General features: G+C 37.5%; 1 protein-coding gene across 1 annotated transcript in view; it reads right to left on the reverse strand.

The window, feature by feature from the left end:
* Positions 1 to 9,450, reverse strand: part of LOC150094034 (piwi-like protein 1) — a 43,037-nt gene extending 33,587 nt beyond the window's left edge. Inside the window, exon 1 of the mRNA XM_090412712.1 lies at positions 9,195 to 9,450. The gene's annotated coding sequence lies outside the window, so the exon portion shown is untranslated. The remainder of the gene's footprint in view (positions 1 to 9,194) is intronic.
* Between the last annotated feature and the right edge of the window lie 8,746 nt (positions 9,451 to 18,196).

Here is an 18,196-nt window from a genome sequence, read left to right on the forward strand (position 1 = left end):
ACCACTCATTAAATAATTAAACACTGTGCAGTTCTGCTTAGGGCGATTTAGAATTAAGTCGCAATTCTAGATTAACTGGGTTTAATCAGAATTTTTCACTGAACATCCAGTTTCTTCATATTATCTGATTGCGGCATTAAATTCCTTTAATTATCACTGCTGACTTTACTTTCAGCTAACTCTAAAATTCACTTCGTCTTTTTTCGCTTATAATTATTATCCCCTTTAACTTCTGCCCTTGAGAACTTTTTATTTACTTCCACCTCTCTGGTTTATACCCTTGCTTCCTTTCACTTCAAAATTTCCGTTCCAACTCTCTCTTGTTACCTCTATATATATTTTTTTATTATCCTTGTCCTAGCTCACGCTCTGTTCCACTCGCGCTCGCTTCTTCATGCGTCTCCATGACAACAAATAAAATATAATAAAATTGAGCTATTGCATAACTCTAAACTTCTATAACAGAAACAAATAGAGAATATTTACATTTCAATTAATACGCAGTTAAAATTATCAAGTACAAATTCTATAATATTAACATAGTAATAAATAAAATAACTTAATAATATTTAATACAGTATATTCATTATTAATACATATATCTTTGATTAATTAATTTAATATTAGACAAAATTAAGGTAGTTATATGAATATTTAATTGTAAAATAAGTGATTTACATTAAATAATATTTACAAGTTTTGCCTATGTGATGGAAGATCATGTTGGATTCTGAAACAAATAATAATTACTTCAATCTCTATATAATCAGAATCCAACACTTATGAACAATAAAAAACACAAGCAAGAAGGGTAACAAGTATGATAAGGAAAGCTAAATCAGGTTTTGAAAGATAACTTTACTCAGTGCTAATGGTTGGAAAGTGACAAAAGCAGAAGAAATAGTTCAGTTAGTCAGTGATCCGCAAGAGTATATCATCGAGATGATGACTTTGCAGTTACTGATTGATTATTATTATTGTTATCCTAAGACCCATGGAGTCAAAGACTTTGAGGGTCCCTTGGTCATATACACATTCAAATTCTGCAGACACCACACTCCAATCATTCACAACTGTACATGCAAAATGAATGAGAGTGACTAGTGCAGCATCTCCGAGCTCTGTACTAGAGCCACTGCTCTTTAGATTGTACATTAATGATATAGGGAAAAATTTGAAGGGTATATTCAGGTGTTTGCCAATGATACAAAACTACGGAGGACAACAGTTGATAAAGCTGATGTAGGTATCTAACAGGATGACTTAAATAAAATGACAGCGAGTAAAGGATAATGGCTGTCAATTTAATGTTGTAAAATGTAAGGTAATGCACTTTGGGATGAAAAAATTACATGCTTTGTATCACATTGATGGTACTAGATTAGATTACAGAAAATTCATGAAGCTAGGGATCGGGCAATGATAGTGGATAGAGATTTGAAATTCAGAGAATCATGATATGATGTAATTTTTTCATCCCAAAGTGCAAAGAGTTAGCAAGATAGCTTAGAGGGAGGTTACAATCCCTCTTTATAAGGTTATGATTCGGCCACATGTTGACTACTGTACACACACACACACACACACACACACACACACACACACACACACACACACACACACACACACACACACTGTTTCTAGGGAACCAGGATTGGTGAAGAGAATTCAGAGACAAGTGACTAAGTTTGCAACAGGTCTGTGGAATGTTCCCTATGAGGATAGATTGAGGATGTGTGCGGGTTTCAAAGTTTAGCTTAACAGGAAGAGGAGAGGGGATATTATTACTATTATCATTATTATACCCTCAATAGAGATGGCAGACTCATTGTGGGAGGTTTATTCAACTGATAACATATACTGAATCTTAAACTCTTAACATTTCCTGCATTAACAACATATTCCACTAATGCATTCCATTCACTGACATTTTTCGATGTAAAAAAATATACTCCACACACCCCTCTTCACCACTCTTACACAACTTCTGGGATTGGCTTCTGGTTCTTCCCCCCTCGCCTTCTACTCGAGGCCCTAAACATCATGTAAAGAACTTTTCAGCATTTGCACAGTATCTATCATACTTTGCTTTGAACTCATTCACAACCATGACGCCCACAACAATCTGGCAGCTTATTCCACTCATTCACCACTCTTCAAGTAAAAAAACCTACTTATAACACCCTTGCTAACTACACTCTTGCTCAGTTTCCATAGATGCTACCACACCAGTTCTGAAAAATTTCCCCTGAATTAATCTTAATAAAACCCCTCAATAATTTGAATTTCTCAATCATATCACCCCTTTTCCACCTATCGACCAGTTTCCATAACCCACAAATCTTGAACCTCTTCTCGTCAGGTTCATTCGACAACCTACCATCTTGGTCACTTGCCTCTGGATCCTCTTTCCTCATCACCATGAAACCCTGTTGCCCAGATCTGTGCAGAGTAGTCAAGATGGGTCTTATCAAGGCTGGATAAAGAGGAACGATAACCCGTTTGTCTCTGCTCGTCAAAGTATTCTTCAGCAACCAAGTTATATAATGAGCTGCTTTAGCCACTTTTGCTATGTGTCCCCTAAACTTTAATTCCCTCTGGCTTCGTCAATATCCTGGAGTATGGTTCCACCAGTGTGGTTAACTGCTGATAATCTTTTCACCCCAAAATGAATAACTTTACACTTTGCCACATTAAACTGACATCCATTCTCCTTATCCCAGTTCAGTTATTTGCTGATGATATAAAGTATCATCAGCAAATAACTGAACAGTTCCTCTCAGATCCTTTTCTATATCATTAATGAACAAATTAAATAGCAGTGGTGCAAGAACAAAACCCTGTAGCACACCACTAATCAAAGACCTTCTTTTGAACTCTTCTACTGAATAAACTACTCTCTGATATCTCTCTATCAACTACCCTCCTATCTACCTCATCAACCCTATATCCATCCCCATATGCTGTAGTTTACTGATTAGGATTCCACATGGTATTCTGTCAAAGGCATTTGCAAAGTATAGCAGTATCACTGTAAACCCATTACCTTTATCCAATTCAGTCATTGCTGTACTATAAAACATGAGCAAGTTACCAAGGCATGATCTACTCTTCACAAAACCATGATCTCTCCCCATACAATATCCAATTTCCATCTATCCATTCTTGTATTTTGCTCTTTACTAACTTCACCAATACTTTGACAATGACTCCTGATATGCTAATCGGTCAATAATTTGCTAAAGCAGACTTGGTGCCTCCTTTATGCAATGGAACTACTTTCCCCTGTTTCCACCCCTCCCCCAGACTAACCTAGAGTTGAGACTTAGATTAAACAACATGGTCAAGGGCACTGACAAATCCTTTGCCACTTCACATGACTCGAGCTGGCATACCACCCAATCCCACAGATGTATTCATATTAAGGGTTCTGTAATACCGATAGACGGCACCTGTGAATAAGCTTCGTTAAACTTGTGCTCCCGAATTTTATGGTAATTGCCAGTATCTTTTTTGTGCAAAATAACCAGTAAATGTAATACAAAGGGTACTAAGGAGCCAATTACTTCTACACAACTCATAAGTACCCATAGTCCTTCGTATCGGTTATTTTTACAATTAAAAAAAAAAAAAAAAAAAACAGCCACGTGAAAGCCTACCATGCAAAGTAAAGATGGCGGCAGCAAAGAAAGATTGATTCGAGTCCCGTCAGCGTAGTGCCAGCCGATAGCCAACAAACTGAAAGACAATACGAGGTGCCGCAGTTGCGAAACCGAAGTTACCGAAAGGAAAAAAGGTATATCGTGTGATTTCTGTTGCAACTGGCTACATACTTCCTGCGCGAAAACAGATGAATCGGTGCTCAAGATTTTTATCGAACTGAACCATCCTTTTTATCTGTTCGATGCGCCTTCCTTCTGTTAAACAGCTGCTGAACCTAGGCAAACAAGTTGATAATCTCGAACAACACCTTAATAACACGATCGATACTTTCTCATCCAAAATCCAGAAGTAGGAAACAAAGCTCGAGATACTCGGCAACCAGTGACCGATCGCAAGTGCATCTGTACCCATTAACGAACTCCATGATTCAATCGCAAACAAGAGGCTCAGAGCCATGATTCTGAACTTTCCAGGGGAAAACGGTAAAATCTTTAAAAGAAGATGTCAGCAAACTAGCAGGTGAATACAACTTTGATCCCAGGAATATCATCTGGACAACAGACTACAAACAAACCAAACTAGTGCAAAAACCAAGTGATGCCACTAGTAGCCACCAAGAAGACCAGTATGCAGGCACTGCATAGGAAACGTGCAATACCCTTGCGGTCAAAGCCATGCCCCACAAACCCTTGCATGTCCACTACACCAACATCCATGGTCTCAACTCCAACCTTAAAAGTGTTCACTATCATCTCAGTCAACCAAACCCCACCTACTCTTCTTAACAGAAACTCAAATTTCAACTTCCCCTGGCACTATCCATCTCAACCATCCAAACTATACACTATTTAACTCCTTTCAACCCAAGGGTGGTGTGTGCATATATATCTGCTCTGACATACCCTCCCAGAGAGCACCTAACCTAGAATCACCCAACTTTGACCTTCTTTGGCTAAAAATATCACTCCCCACTCAGTCAAATTCATCTGCTGTCTTTATCGCTCTAATAATACCACCAACCACCCGAGCTCTTTAATTTCCTCTCCTCCAAAAGTTGATTTTTTCCAGTCCCACTCTCCTAATAGTGAAATCATCCTCCTAGGTGATTTTAATGTCCATAACACCAACTGGCTTTCCTCTTCCAATTGAACAGATCATGCAGGCAGAGACGCTGAAATATTTGCCATCACCAACTGCCTTACACAAATTGTTCATAAGCCAACCAGAATATCAGATAACCCAAACCACTCCCCCAAATACCCTACATCTCTTCCTTACCAATGATCCTTCCAAATATACAGTGAATGTAGTGACCCCCTGGGTAATTCTGACTGAAGCATAGTAGTCTCAGAGGCTGTCCCATTTGGCACTGTTATAATGCCAAACTACCCTTGTGCAGATGTGACTGTGGAAGTGTTGTTGTTGTTGGCAGGAGATGAGCACTAGGTTGTGGTCAGAATTACCAAGGGGGGGTCACTACAGTGAATGTAGTGACCCCCCTGTAGTGATCCATGGCTGGACTATTGTTTGCAGTCTTCCAATCGAAACACATGCACCCCTATCCAAACCCTGGTTCTCCAAAAAATGTGCCAAGGTTGTAGAAATGAAAAATCAGTTGTGGCTCAAATTAAGAACTCCATCCTCCTTCAGTGCCTACTGAAGCCCGAAACAAATGCAAAAAAAAATTATCAATGATTCCAAAACAGAATTTGAATGGGCAAAAAAAGCAGAAAACTTGCAGCCTGTCCTAATGGCAGCCATGCCTTTTGGTCACTTTCCAAAGCAATTGGTCGCAAGCCCTACACTACTTCCACCCCTATCATACCCAGATGGCTTAAATGCAACATCACCCACAGAAAAAGCTTATCTACTGGCTTCACACTTTGCATTTGGCCTCCAATGCATGCATAACTGACAATGGCAAATCCCCCCCCCCAGTCATTCCAAATGCCCAACATACAATACCCCTGTATCCTTTTGCCAGAAAGAGGTCATAAACCTGTTGTCAAAATTAGAGATAAAAAAGCTCCTGGCCCCGATGGCATTCCTCCAATTGTCCTGAAGGTCTGTGCAGCAGAACAGAGTCCTATCCTATGCTGTATGTACTCACTATCTTACTCCACTTACAAAACAGATGCAAAAAATTTATCAATGATTCCAAAACAGAATTTGAACGGGCAAAAAAAAAGCAGAAAACTTGCAGCCTGTCCTAATGGCAGCCATGCCCTTTTGGTCACAACTTTTGCCCTACACTACTCCCACCCCTATCATACCCAGATGGCTCAATTGCAACATCACCCACAGAAAAAGCTTATCTCCTGGCTTCACACTTTGCCACCAATGCATGCATAACTGACTATATCTTTTTGCCAGAAAGAGATCATAAACCTGTTGTCAAAATTAAACACAAAAAAAGCTCCTGGCCTCGATGGCATTCCTCCAATTGTCCTGAAGGTCTGTGCAGCAGAACTGACTCCTATCCTATGCTGTATGTACACACTATCTTACTCCACTGGTGTATATATCCCAAAGCCTGGAAATTGGCCTACATTCAACACATTCCCAAAAAGGGCGACAAATCATTGCCATCTAACTACCACCCTATCTCACTCACCTCAATCCTATCTAAAGTGATGGAGAAAACCATCAATTCTCAACTCCTAACCTACCTTGAAGGTACCCAGCTATTAAGTGACCACTGGTATGGATTCCATAGATGCCGATCAACAGGTGACCTGCTCTCATATATATCACCTATCTCTAGCATTTATACCATGGAAAAATTTGTCAAATCCCAAGTAATTACACTCGATATCTCTAAAGCCTTTGACTGGGTCTCGCACAAAGGCTTACTAAGCAAACTTCCATCATTTGGACTATCTCAGGACTTCTGAAGATGGATTGCCAGCTTCCTGTCTGGACACACACTAGGTGTAATGGTAGATGGCTCCCTATCCTACCACTATCCAACTAACGCTGGGGTCCCACAAGGTTCAGTCCTCTCACCGACCCTCTTCCTTCTATACATCAATGACCTACTTCAGTTGACCTCCAACCCAATACAGTTTTGCAGATGATAGCACATTGCACTCCTCCCTTTCATTTGAAAAACCCTACCCTACACAACTCACTTCAAACCAGAATGCAGACCTCCAAAACATCCTCTGATGGGGCTCAGATAACCTTGTCAAATTCAACGCTATTAAAACCCAGTTCTGTCTTATTTCCCACAAAAAAAGAACCATTTTCCCCTAACACTCAAATCCCCAGACAAGATGAAATTTCTCTTCTTGGAATTACCATGAAATCAGGCCTCTCCTGGCATAAACACATCACAACAATTGCATCCACAGCTTCCAAAAAACTAGGCTTTCTCTTTCGCTCGACGTTATTTCACTTCAAAACAGCTGTTAAACTTATACAAATCGCAAATCCACCCAGCTATCAAATACTGTTCTCACATTTGGAGTGGGGCTCCTAAAAGCTCCCTCAAAATGCTTGACTCAATACAGAGGAGAGCAATTAGACTGATAAATGATCCATCTCTTACCGCCTCACTACCCCAACTTTCACATAGACGTTTAGTCTCTGCAATTTGTATATTCTATAAATATCTTCATGGATAATACTCATCTGAAACAACATCAATAATTTCCCCACCATGTACTAAACCCATTGGAATACGTACAGCCAACTCCCAATATCCCTTCACAGTACACCTTGAAATCCAAAGAACAAGTTTCTTTTCTTCCTCCTCCATCCCTGCTACTGCTGTACTGTGGAAGTCTTCGCCTGCTGTATTTCCCAAGGAATACAATGTCAACAATCGAATGTCAACAAGTTTCTCCTTTCCCATCTCACTATCCATATACGGTACTAAAGTACTATAGGTTGACCAGCCAATCTCCAGTATATGGGCCCAACATAAAAAAAAAAAAAAATAATAATAAATAAATAAATAAAAATATATATATATATATATATATATATATATATAGATATATACATACACACACATATACTATTCACCTCCATTTCATTCGCCTTAGTTCCTGTATAAGCCACTGGTTCCCTCATTCCAGTAATATCACCGCCTGGATGATATATTCTTGAAAAGTAGAGTATATTTTCATTGCGAACTTCCTTTCATAATCTGCTTTTGCTTTTCTAACCACACTAGTTATCCTTCTGCCTGTGCCTGGTATTGTTCGTATGCCTGCAGGTCACCTTTCTCCTTAAATTCCCTCCACAACTGTTTCTTTTTTTTTTTTTGCAGCTCCAGATTAATGGTGTTATTCATCCATTTAAATCCCACTTGATTTACTCTCCTTTATCATATCACCTGTTTTCAACCTTTATCTCTCCCCAACCCAATAGCTAACATTTCAGTCCTGATATTGTCATAGTCACACTTCTTTGGACTTTCCCCAATGTTTCTACATCACATTGAAAACAAGGTGACCAAATCTAAGCACAACAGTCCCAGTGGGTGTCTGACCAATGCTATATTAACTTATAAATTACTACAGGAATTCTATAAAAATGACAAAAGCAATTTTTCAATAAATAGGTGGTAGGGGAGGGTCACACTTGGAAGTTGTGGTCAGTGAGGATGTGCAGACAAGGTTCTTTCTTTGAAAGTGGTGAATGAGTGAAATGTACTGTCAGAGCTGGTTGAGCATCCCAACAGTGAATAAGTTTAAGATCTTTTAAGTGTTGATGAGTATTATGCTAATGGATAATGTGGGTCTCCTGCAATGTGTCTTTTGACTCTATGGAGTATCTGTATAAATAATAATATTATTATTATAATATGAGTAATGAGACTCATTCACACATCTATCATACCTCGTTTTAAAATCATTGACAGACGAAGCACTTACAAGTGAGTCAGGTAATGCATTCATTCATTCATTCACCACTCTCCAGCAAAAATTCTAATATTCATGCCCTTGTTAACCACACTCTTACTTAATTTCCAAGGATTACCTCATGTTCTTCGACTGCTATCCCACTGCTGAAGCATTTTCCCTGAATCAATCTTATAAAAACCTTTTTTTAAGATTGATTCAGGGACTTAAATGTTTCTATCATATCCCCTCTTCTCTCTCCCCCAATCAACCAACTTCAGTAACCCATAAATTCTCAATGTAGGAAGCATTCCTTACACCACTCACCAACTTAAGTCACTCACCTGTGAATCTTTTCTACCACTTCCTCATTTCTAAGGAATCCAGGCGACCAGACCTGAGCACAGTATTCCAGATGTGGACGTATTAACTCCTTATAAAGAGGAATAATAACTTTATATCTGCATGTTAGTGTGTTCTTCAATAACCAAGAAATCCCAGGAGCTATCTTGGACAAGTATGTGTGAATATATGCACTGTAAAGCTGCGTAACTTAAACGATATTTCTTAAAACGAAAACCAAAATAATTATATAAGTCATGAAGTATTCTTAAAAGAAGAAAAAATCTACATTTAAATACAAAAATTATAAATTTCGAATCCTAAAATTGGTTGACTAACCTCTTAGAGAACATGTTATTCACGGAAAAAATTTTTCATGTTGAAAAGATTAAGGAAACAATCTTGGTATGCTGTTTCATTCTCTTATTTAAAAAAACGCATCCTAAATATTGCGAAAAATCCTGTATCAAAATCAAGTCATATCATAACAAAACAAAGCATATTCAAACAAAAACATATCGCAAAAACTAACGAACCAAGCTACTCACAATACCCCTAATCTAAAGACTTCAAAAATATGACAAAGCGTCCCCTAGTAAAATGTCCGTAGCGGCATAGTCAACACGTGCGTAAAGAAAAATAACACAGAACTAAAGACAATATATTTTCGAGGGGAACAAAAACAAAGTACAATACTGTACTTATTATTATTCAGTGTGATGCTATTTACAGAAGTCAGTAACTATAAATATGTTCCTTTACAAAGATGAGAGAAAATTTATAAATCTTCTAATTTGTCGATTATTGCAAATCAATGAAGAAAGTAGCCAGTTAAATAATAATAATAAAAATAAAATAATAATAATAAAAATAAAATAATAATAATAATAATAATAATAATAATAATAATAATAATAATAATACCTTTTCCTATTTCACCCCTAATGACCGTATCGGGACTCTTTTTCTCCCGAACTTTCTAGCAATCGGTAGGGAGCTCATCGACTAAATCTCTTAAAGAACATGTTATTCAAGAAAATCAAGCAGGACAGGATTTAAGGTTGTTGCGAACCTTACGCTCAAACTTTTAAGAGAGTGCCTGGGTAAATTTTAGTTTATCTATATATACTGAGGCGAGCTTTTTACAATGTGAGGCTGTAAACCGTGGCTTATCCTGGTTCTCTAATTAGTATGGCCAACAGCATATTTTACTCAGTGGGTGGATTAAAATCATGAATTCCTCCATAAAAAAAATAAAACAACTAATTTCGGCACCAAAGATTCAACTAAAAAAAAGAAAAAGAAGAACGTTTCATTTGTTCACTGATGATGCAAAGTTGGGTAGGACAATAGTGATGCATAAAATGTCAAAATCTTGCAGGATGATTTGGATAGATTGGAGGTCTTGGCTAAGGAGAATGGATGTCAATTTAATGTGACAAAATGTAAAGTTATGCATTTTGAGGTGAAAAGATTAGCAGCAGTATACCACATTGATGGAACTGTACTCCAGGAGATTGATGAGGCCAGGGACTTGTCAGTGTTGGTGGATAGGGAGATGAAGTTTAGTGGCACATTGCAAAAGTGGCTAAATTAGCTCATCAACTCCCTTGGGTGTTGAAAAATACTTTGACAAGCAGAGACAAGCAAGTCATTGTTCATCTGTACTGAGCCTTGATAAGACCTCATCTCAACTACTGTGCCCAGATTTGGTCACCTAGGTTTCTTCTTGATGGGGAAGATGTTGAGAGGATCCAGAGGCGAGTGACCAAGATGATAGCAAGTCTATGGAATGAACCTTATGAGAACAGATTGAAGATTTGTAGGTTGCAGAAATTGGTTGATTGGTGGAAAAGAGGAGATATGATTGAGACATTGCTGAAGGGTTTCTATAGGATTAATTCAGAGGATATTTTTGAGATCAGGACTGGTGGTGGGAGGACTAGGGGACATCTATGGAAACTGGGCAAGAGTGAGGTTAATAAGGGTGTTAGAGCTGGGTTCTTTACTTTTAGAGCGGTAAATGAGTGGAATAAGCTGGCAGAGTCTGTTGTGGGTGCTATGACAGTGAATGAGTTCAAGGCAAGGTATGATAGATACTGTGAGAATGTCGAATAGTTGTGTGAACATGATGTTTAGATCCTCCCTCGATGAGTCTAAGGACTCATTGGAGTCGCCCGTAGTAATAATGATGATAATAATAATAATAATAATAATAATAATAATAAACTTATACCAATTTTTAGTTTTAAATGAAAAGGCTTCGTTTCACATACAGATGACTGAAAGCTTGATACCTACTTTCGAAGCCACCACGGCTCAGTAGATATCCATGATGCCCTTTAATAGGAGAGACCTGAGTTTGAAAACGGCCTAGAAGATCAAAAATCTTTATAAATCTTTTAAATTGAAGATGAGTTAGTTGAGCTCATTTACAGATGACAATATTTTATCTACCATAACAGAAAAATCAGCAGAATACACTGGGCTGAAAACCTTAGTTGCTTGGACCATAGTTGTTGCATTTGTTTGGGATTACAAACAATCACATCATCTACTGCCAACTAAATTTGGTATCCACATGATAAATTAAACGGGAACTTGAATTAGACACCAAAATGCTTTCACAATCAAACAAGCATTACTGAATGTGAGGTTTAAGGATGTCTGATTTTATTCAATATTATATATACAATATACTAGTGTGTATACCATATATATATATATATATAATTCTATATATATAATTCTATATATATATATAGAATTATTAATTCTATATATATAGAATTAATAATTATACTGACTAGACCCCGAGGAGTATAATAAAAACCTTTAATGAATCTCAACTAGTTTCATCGGAGTTCCGACTTCTTCAGGTGAGTAAGAAATAACTAAAAACTTCCAAAAACTAATACGGTAAAAAATGGGCTTTTCAGTTTAAGACAAAAGAGTTAGAAGAATAGCAACAGTCATATTTGAATTACAGACCACATGGCATTATTAGCGTGAGTTGATGTTGAGTGATATCTGATTTTAGAGCGCCAGTATTGTATTACTGCAATATGGGTATCAGGCAAACTGTAACTTAGATTGCTGTTCATGTGTGAAGGATCCAGGACTATTTCTTTAGATTCTACAATGCGTCTTTCAAATATATATATATATATATATATATATATATATATATATATATATATATATATATATATATATATATATATATATATATATATATATATATATATATATATATATATATATATATATATATATATATATAGGCGTGAGAGAACATAGAAAGCCAATAAAAAACACACTAGAAAGAAACATTGCGTCACTATAAAACTATAAATTCTACTATAAACCACAGTTAACTTTGAACTGGAGCTACAGTCCGTGTTAAAGTTCAATTGTTGGACGCCTGTGCGCGAGTGGCTTCACGAGTGCGCCAATATCTGACAGCAGAGCTGAATGAGTCCGGTAAATTGTAGCTGAGGTTACTGTTTATATGGAGAGGGTCCATGACAATTTCTTTAGACTCGACTATGCGGCGTTCTACCTCGTCGTGGCATATGTGAAGGTTTGAAGTTGTTGTCCAGTTTATCTCATGTTGGCGGCCTAAATTATTTGTGTTTACTGAAAAGAGGACATGACTTGAGAGGGCACTAGCTCCGATTCCTTTGTAAGCAATGTCTCTTCGGTCTTCTTCGAGACGTAGAAGGTCGGATTTTTCCGTTTGGCCATAGTATGGTTTTCCGCAGTCACATGTGATTTTGTACACACCTGGGAATTGTAGATGGTTGTGAGCTTGTTTGTATTTGCTTAAACTTGATCTTAGTTTGGGAAGAGTAGAGAAGCACGATTTTATGTTAAACTTTCCCAAAATTCTTCTTAGTTTCTTGGAGAGCATGCTGATGTATGGCAAGGAGATATAACCTTTGGGGTCGTCCTGTGTTTCTACGTTGTTTCTTTGACGGTGGTATAGTTGTTTATTGATAGTTTTTGAAATGTTGTAGTTCATTTTTTAGCTCTCCTTCATCTGACAGTTAAGATCTGGCACGATGCGCTAGAGTTGAGATGATGCCACTGTCCCGGATAGTGATGTGAGGACGCATGCAGTTATCTGTCTGTCTGCGTAGGTTTTATAAAGATGGAGATACTTATGGAGTCAGTTGTCTTAGTAAGTTTTACGTCCAGAAAAGGTAGAGATCCATTTTCTTCAAATATACACACACACACACACACACACCAAGTGATTCAGGAGTCCTTGAAGTTAATTGGCCTCTTTAGAGAAAAATAAGGTATTGTTTGTTTTCTTGAGATCTGGGAAGCATGATGGCCTCTCGATTCCAGTAATATCCTCGGTCCCATTGGAATCGAGAGACTAGCACATCATACATGAGCTGTGGAGATACTGTCATTCATAAAAATGAATCCTTCTCCTCTAGCACAATGGAACAATCGAACCTCACGTTGAAGGACCTCGTTACAATTTTATTCACCAGTTATAGTCTCTTTTTTGGCACCTATGGCCCCTCTACATCAATTAAGCATAATGCTTCCCCCACATCATGACTCCAGTAACACCGTATTTATTCCTTTTAAGAACATTCTCCCAATGGTAAGTAGTACCACTTTCACCCGAGATCAGATGTCTTCTAGAATCGGAGGAAACACTAAAACGACTCTCATCCGTAAAGAATTAGCCCAATGCTATGTTGTTCAATTTTTATGGACAGAATACCCACTTTAAAAATAAAGGAATGCTGGGAAGCTTATCAAATCTTTTGGCGTATAGGCCTACTTGTGTCAGAAGCCTTGCCACAGTTTGTCGAGATATCTGCGTGCTTCTGCTTGCATAGGGTCGACTTGCAAACTGATCTGCCGTGGAGCATCGATTACGTTTTGCTATTATAATCAAAAATTTGCTTTCGTGCTCCATTGTAGAGTGCTGACGACCTCTTTGCAAAGGTCGGGAACACACTGCTCTGGTTTGAAATTTTGCCCAGAGCCTGGATACAACGATAAGATTGGATTATCTCATGTGGATTATCTTATTTCGTAAAAACAGGAAGATTTGCTTTTACTTGGCTAGAATCTTAGGTTAGCCTAAACAGTCTGGAGTTGCAGAGCATGCTATTACTAAAAGCCATACAAGAGAAGAGTTCTTCATAAAAGTCGGTTCCTTATAGAACAGTTTTATAAAGAAACGCGTGAAACTTTACTTCACTCTTTCTTTTTAAACAGATCTCAAGGTCTATGTTTGTGGGAAATAGTACTTTTAAAATCAGCTAATCTTTTCAGTCTCTATTTTGCCTAATAAATAAATAAATATATATTTTGTAAAATAAGTTAGTAAATTTACTGACGTTTTTTTAGTTATCTTACATTTGGTTGGTGGGGGGGTTGCATTGTCTATTAATGTTCAATTGCCATTAGATAATCTTGTATTAATGATGTCTATGATCCTTAGGCGAAAATTCTACGTTGATAAAGATTTTAGGTGAATTTTCCTCCTGTGTTATAATCTTCTAGATTCTAGATGATGTGTTTGAGACACTACAAGATATCCAAGTTGTTCCTTCACGAAAAGAACTTCCTTCAATCACAATCGCTTAACGAAAAATTTTGATTGAGTGCTGCTGCGTAACCTCTGTTCGCGAGATACGAAAATTTGAATGCGTTCTCGCTTTCTACTTGAAATTGTCAATTATACAAATTGCACAATTACACACACACACACACACACACACACACACACACACACACACACACACACACACACACACACACACACACACACACACACACACACACACACACACACACACACACACACACACACGATCCTCTAGAAGTTAAGTCGTTTCAACCCGTATTTTACACAGAAAAGTCAGCGTCTGTTTAAAAAACACACCTCTAGAATGTATATAGTTTTATTTAAAAAAATCATGATTTATACATTAATTAGCTCAATGTAGCTAATGGTGTTATTACTATTATTATTTTGATAATCTTCATGCAGTCAACAGACTCATCGTGGGAGGCCCACTCATCCAGCAACAAGCCTATCATAATATGCTTTGAAGTTATTTGCACTACCTGCACTCACAATGAACTCAGGCAATGTATCCCACTCAATCTGTTCCTCACACCCATCTTCACCACATCTCTATACGACTTCCAGGAATGGCCTCTCATTCTTCTCATGATAGCATCCACTAATTTTATAATTCCTTCTTCATTAATCTGGTAGAATCCTTTACTAATGTGAATGTCTCTATCATATCTGCTCTTTTCCTCCTATCCACCAACTCCGTAGTACATTCTCTCAAACGTTCTTCATAGCCTACACTCTCAGAGTCCTCATATAATTTTGATTATTCGTCTTTAGACCCTCTCTAGTAGTTCCACATCACAAGAAAAATAGATGACCACAATAATCGATAAGTGGATTATTGAGCACAATAATCCATATGTCGTCTCACCAATGCCTTATATAGAAGCATCACCTCCTTATCCCTATATATCAACGTACTTTTTATCATATCAGCTATACAATGTACCCTCAGATCTTCAGTTCACTGTCTATCATCACTCCACATCTCGAATCTCATCCACTTCCTGAAGTACAGCTCCACCAGTGCAGTACATAGCCTTATATCTCTATATCCCAAAGTGTAGAACATAACATTTATTAACATTAAAACTGCAACCCCACTCATTTGTCCAACTAAAAGTCTATTCAAATCTTCCTGTAGGGAATTAACATCAGCACTACTCCTGATAATTCTACCTGACGTTGCATAATTGGCAAATATTTGAAGATCTACAGTCAATCCATATGAAATATCATTAACAAACACGTTAAACAGTAGCGGCCCAAGAACAGAATCCTGAGGAACATACCCCTAGTCACCTCTTTTTTGAGACACAACTCCTTCATACAGAACTTGCTGGTATCGTTCATAGATATAACTAAAATGTCTATAACTGAAAATTTCTACTCTCAAACCATACTTTTGGAGATGTATTATTTGCTTTCTGTCCACTGCGTAGCAACCTTCCCTACTGCAAGATTTTTCACTTAGTAACCAGGAAAAGGGCATGGCTAACTCTTTTGCACATTCTTTTAAAATATATGGTGATATGTCATCCTTTCCTACAGCCCTATTAACATCTAACCAGTGTTGGCCCCACTCATTTGTTCAAGCTAAAAGATTTGAAAACAATGTAAGGCCTGTGTAGCTCAGTGGAAGCAACGTTGCATCTTCTGTGGTAGGCTGCCCAAAGATAGATTTATAGTTCAACTCTAGTCGCTGACTGGAGGAACTTTTTCTTTCTTCGACCGGATCCTGAGTTAGTATAGTTAGTTAGTTTACTTAGCTCTGGTACGGGCAAGATCCTAAGTTAGTCTCTGCTATGGGCAAGCGGATTTTAATCCCATAAACTGGAGAAAATGGACCGTAGGACCCACATCATTTTCACCAGTAACATACCTTGTTATGATTAAGTATCAAGAGATGGCAGCACTAGTTTGCCGGTCTCTTCATCGGTGGAGGCGTGTAAATAGTGATGGTCACGGGCCCACTTTCTCTAATTGGTTACCGGTGGAGGTTGAACTGCCCACTCAGGTTCCAAAAAAGTCAGATAGGGATAAAAGACCTCGCCTGCTCCCTATAAATGAATAAAAGACGTTAGCTTATTTTTATTATTTTATATTATTTGCATTTAAATCAACATTATAGATTTTGAAAACTACAAACTTAAAAATAAATTATTCTGCTAACACCTTTCATTACCCAAATGGAATAGACCGTTTAGTCCTATATAACTTTTGGAGGCTAAATTGAAGCTATATGCTAAAACTTAAAAAAAAAAAAAAAAAGGTAATGAAACAATAGAAGATGATGGGAATGGAATGTATTTGCCTGAGTACTAAGAGTTCTGAATGCTAAGAGTACAAATGAGTTTAAGCTTCTGGTTACAGGCAGGAGTGGTTTTCTGTAAGTCTGTGGACTTCTGTAATATATGAATACTTATTTCACATTGCAGTGTAATATAATATATATTTATTATATAACTTATGTATTTGTTAATGGTATAAACCTCTCCCTCGATCAGGTTTTGACTCCAAGGAAGTTGTTGTAATAATAATATAAATAAATGAAACTTTTAAAGTTTTTCATACGATGTTTTGTTTCTCTTATATAATTAAATAATTTTGTTTATTTGATAGTTGACCTAGGAAAAAGCGTTGCCTCTGTATTTTCATGGCACAGTGATTATTATTATTATTATTATTATTATTATTATTATTATTATTATTATTATTATTATTATTATTATTATTACGTGACACCTCCAGGGAGTCCATCTACTCTACAACTCTCTGTCTCCACCCTCCAAGTATAACGAGCTTCAACTTTACTGACTCCAATCGTGAAGAAAGATGCTTTTCATATTCCCTGCTGTCTGAATGGATACAGTGAAGAAAAATGTTTATGAGCAATATGCTCGCCCTGAGAGGGCAGAAGGATTATAGATCATTTCTTGAAATCAGGATGGCTTTAGGTCTTTTGTGTTTGTTCAGATCCATTTCATCATAGTCAGCAACTTGTTGCACCAGTGGATTGGGATGCGTAGAAGTTTTTAGGAAATACTTTGCTGCAAGAGACTGGAGGAAATAATATATAGGGGATGTCTGTGTCCCAATGAAGTCGAACAACTCTGACAAACCACGGGGCGTTCAGAATTATACGAATACACTTGTTTTGCACTCTCTGCAGTTTAAGGATATTAGTATCAGCTGTGTGGCTCCATGCTGGCGAAGCATATGCGATTATAGGACAAATGGAAAGTTTGTAGAGGAGCAGTTTGATTCTGATGTGTAATTTACTCTTTCTGTTCATTAGGGGACAGAGCTGGGAGATGGCGTTTGATGCCTTTGCACATGAGTCCTTGATGTGGTGGTTGAAGTCCAACAGTACACCAAGGTGTCTGACTTCTGTTTTCCAAGGAATTTTGCCGTTAAACAAGAAGATATCCCCTGTAGGAGACCCTGTTCTGGAAAAGAGCATGGCTATGTCTTCAAGGGGTTTACTTGTAATCTCCAATTGGAGAACCATTTTTCTAATATTTGGATATTTTCTTGGAGTTTTTTGGTGACTAGGTTTGTGCGAAGAGATCTGATTAGTATTGCTGTGTCATCAGCCAAGATAGATGACATTGGATAAATAAAGGCAAGGTATGACAGATATTGTGAGAATGTCGATATGATGTTTAGGGCCTCCCTCGATGAGTCTAAGGACTCCCTGGAGTCGCCCGTAATAATAGTA

Source organism: Typopeltis vanoorti, chromosome 23 (genome assembly GCF_054136105.1).
Source record: "Typopeltis vanoorti isolate ZY-2024b chromosome 23, IOZ_Tvanoo_1.0, whole genome shotgun sequence".
Lineage (NCBI taxonomy): Eukaryota > Metazoa > Arthropoda > Arachnida > Uropygi > Thelyphonidae > Typopeltis > Typopeltis vanoorti.